Source organism: Prionailurus viverrinus, unplaced genomic scaffold, assembly GCF_022837055.1.
Source record: "Prionailurus viverrinus isolate Anna unplaced genomic scaffold, UM_Priviv_1.0 scaffold_65, whole genome shotgun sequence".
NCBI lineage: Eukaryota > Metazoa > Chordata > Mammalia > Carnivora > Felidae > Prionailurus > Prionailurus viverrinus.
The window spans coordinates 235,421-239,523 of NW_025927627.1; the positions used below are offsets into that span (position 1 = coordinate 235,421).

At 42.9% G+C, this 4,103-nt stretch overlaps 1 pseudogene; it reads right to left on the reverse strand.

The window, feature by feature from the left end:
- Positions 1 to 1,005: 1,005 nt before the first annotated feature.
- On the reverse strand, positions 1,006 to 1,158 carry LOC125159834 (uncharacterized; annotated as a pseudogene).
- Between the last annotated feature and the right edge of the window lie 2,945 nt (positions 1,159 to 4,103).

Below are 4,103 nucleotides of genomic sequence, written 5' to 3' on the forward strand. Positions count from 1 at the left end.
GAGGGCATGCAGGGTGGACCTGGTAAAAGAGGAGGTCCTCTTGCAACCATAAGGACCTACAGAACAGAAGCGACAGGTATGTTGGTATGACAGACAGAAGTAGAACGCCCACAGGAGCTGAAACACAATGAAGCAGGTGTCAGCACCTGGCCCCTTGTTCATTCACGGGTTCTAGTAGAATGCAGCATCAGTGCCAGAAAACTCTACCCTCCCACGAGATCCCACTTACAACCTGAAGGTCTCACGAGGACCTCCTATGAGGTCCCACCTACAGCCTGAAGGTACCAGATGCACAAGGAGAAACTACTGTCTCCACACATCACTGCACATGGTTACAAATGCAGAAAGCCAAGGAATCCTATTCTTGAAGATTGATGGCAGTAATGCCAGTCTAATAAAGGAACGTATTCCAGAGAGGCAGGCATCTGTGTTCAGGACACCCCTCTTCCACCAGATCTGCAGACTTTTTACTTACACATTGAGAACAGACAAAACATGAAGGAATGAAAGAAAAGCCCAGCACCACACAGAGATTCAGGGCCACCCCAGGGTCAAAGCTCAAATTGCCATCCCATTCATGTCCTTACTCTGCTTCCCTCACTGACAAAGACATCTTCTGTGCAAGGGCACAGAGACCTTTGAGGAGATGGGGATTCCTGGAGTCCTGCAGGGGGCCTAGAAATGTGTTTTCTGAGAGAAACACGTTACCTGTGCACATTCATGGTCTTAAGAGTGTTTACCTTAATTCACAGGTAATTCAGCTTTTAAATACAATATGAATTGCAGAGCTATTTTGTCCCATTGTAAAAGGGAGGTAGAAATTCTACGTAAAAGAATGAACAGAAACATGTCTCAATTTCAGGTGTAAAACTCCCATAAGGCATCATGAGACAAAGTACCAGTTGCAACTGTTCCTGGGACACAATTGAACCTGCTCATATAAATACAACTGAAGAACTCTGTGAGTTACTGGCCCTGCAGGTAATCACTGATTCTCTCCCTTCACGACTGAAGTTCCACGTACATTTTCGATTACACATGCCGCTTCTGAAAATTCAGAGTATTTCCACCTAGGGGACAACTGGAGAAATTCTCGATGAGCAATAATCGCGCCTCGGATAAACCTCATTGGCTATGATACTGCCACTGCGCAAAGCTTGGGAGAACTTCTCTATTGCACATTGACCAACACAGAAGGACCAGTAATGAGTTCTGAAATTTAACTAAGAACCCTCAACACTGCACAAAGCACACAATATAATGTTGGAAAGTGTTGTTATCTTTTCCAGTCACGAGGCTCATAGCAGACATTCTGAACAAATTCATGGCCTACTCTGAAATAGGAAAAAAAATGAAAATAATCAGGATAATCCCATGCAAAGAAAGTGAGAAAGGTGTCCCATGCTCCAGAAGACTTGAGGGTGCAGTGAAGTGTCATTCTCCTCAAGTTATTTCCACAAACACAAAGTGATAGCCACGTGGTCCTCCACCTCCACACACTTGTGGCGTCCAGAGGCACTAGCTAACATGATGATCTTAAACTGGAGAAGTCTGGAGGCTTGTGAGGATGTAAATCAAACAGTAAAAATACCAGAGGGCATAGAAAACCAGACAAGGTCAGATAAATTTTCCAGAAAGCATTGCAACTGAAATAGGCAACAGAATTTACCTTGTCTTTCTCTGCATCCATGGTAGAGACACAACTGATATTCCCCATGGGAGTTGCACCATGTCCTAGGTCTCATAAAAGATGGAGGGGGATGGAAGTTGATTCTGACTTGCATAGACTGTGTGCAAGAAAAACAAACCATCCGCAACAGGTTTCATTATATTCAACTCTTTCACATTCTCATGTCCCGTACTAGGGGCAGAGGGTTTTTCAGGTGCCTCAGGTGACCCTTGAGGACAAGAGGGAGATCTGATCCTGTCCTTTGAGGAAGGTCTACATGGCCCTGGTTCAGGAGTTTTTATAACTAATCAAGCATCTGTGAACAGTTCAGGTCTCAACTAGCTAGAAATAAAGTTAGGGGTGTGTTTCATCCCTCAGAGAGCCCAGCACATGGTCTCTGTACAAGCTACATCCTAGGGAGTCAGCATGTATAAGGCCTCTTTCCTTCTCAGAGACATGTGTTGCCCAGCTCACTGGGTGGAAACGACTGCCCATTTCATTCATTTCCTGAGAAATTTGAAGCACATTACACTGTCCTCACTCAGGCTAACCTGAAAGCCCTGTGGTGCCATCACTGCATCCTCTCCAAACACTCAACAAGTAAAAATACAAAACGTGTTTTATAAGTCAACTCATACTGTTTCAATCATCTTTCCAGATGGTGGAGGTGGAGGGTGAGGTCCCAGAGGCCACCAGGTTGGAGAAGTTGGTGGTGGCCCAAAGACCCTGGATGGTGATAAAGAGCAGCCCAACGGGGTATGACACGGAGGGCACTTCTGAGAAAGGAGGAACTGTTCTGGAAGCCATTTTGACATGCCGGACAGAAATTAAACTTTTGAGATGTGTTAGAGTAAAAGGTGAAAAATCCAACACCAACACTAACATACCTGAACCCCAGTGAAGCCGGAATGGCACTTCTCTCCTTCCCCTCCACCTGGTTTCAACAGGGCAGCATTACTGCCACAAAACTCCACCCTTCCCAATGGGTCCAACCTAGAGCTTCTAGGCATTTGTGGAGACAAAGCAGTGCATTGCTGGCAGCAAGCATGGTACTAGCTGTGCCTGAAAATGTAGGGAAGGAAGTGGCTACTCTTAAAGCATCAGGGGGATAATTACAGACTACTAAAGAAAGTCTGTTTCACACACACAGGCTTCTATTTCCAGGACTACTCTCTATCCAGCCCTTCACCACTTCAACAGCTACGTCTTGGCATAATAAGAGCTGAAATGGTGAGGAAGAATTTTGTTTTCATATCATTCGTTTACATCTTTAATCCATTTCAAGTTAATTCTTGGAGTGATGTAACATAAGGTGCTAAGCTTTAATCTTATACATGTGACTATCCAATTTTCCCAGCTCCAGTTATTCAAGAGACTACTCTTCTCCACTGAGTATTCTTGACTCCCTTGTCAAATACTAGTTGACTGTGCATGCATGGCTTTAGTTTGGGCTCTCAATTTCCATTCCATTGCCTTGTGTGTGTGTGCCTATGCCAATGACATAACTGATTTCTTTGTGTTAGAATGCAGCTTGAAATCAAGAAGTGTGATGCCACCTGTTTTGTTCTTTCTTGCATTGGCTACTTGGGGTCTTTTTGTGGTTCCAAATACATTTGAAGATATGTGTTTCTAATTGCATAAAACTTACATCCATTGGATGTTCTTTCCTGCTTTGTCAAAGATGAGTTGGCCATACGTTTGTGGGTCTAGTTCTGGGGTTTCTATTCTATTCCATTGGTCTATGTGTCTGTTTTTGTGCCAGCTATACTGTTTTCAAGCCCAGCGATTAATTTTATGACTATTATTCTAAAATTCACTTTCTGTTATATTATTTAAATTCTTTTTGATCAGCTCCTTAGCTGTTGTTATTTCCTGGAGATTCTTCTGAGGGGAATTCTTCCGCTTGGTCATTTTGGATAGTCCCTGGTGTGGTGAGGACCTGCAGGGCACTTCTCCTGTGCTGTGGTGTATAACTGGAGTTGGTGGGCGGAGTCTCCTGTTTCTTTCATACAAATTGAATTTCTTCCATTTCTGCACACAGGTTTTACAGTTTTCTGTAGAGAGGTCTTTCACTTCCTTAGCTAAATTTGTTCCTATAAATTTTATTGGTTTTGATGCTATTGTAAATGGGATTGTTTTCTTTCCCTCTTAGATAATTTGGTTAGTGTATAGGAATGCTACAGAATTTGATCTGTGACTTTCTATTTTGGAACTTTATTGCATTTCTTGATTAGATAGGAACAGGTTCTTTTACATTAAACTTTTTATTTCATTCCTTTACCTTATTTTTAAAAAATCATGTTATTTGGGAATAGCTGACACACTGTGTTACATTAGTTTCAGATGAACAACATAGTGATGGGACAAGTGTATACATGCTGCTACGCTAACACAGGTGTAGCTATCGTCTCTCACCATGCATCACCACTCCAGT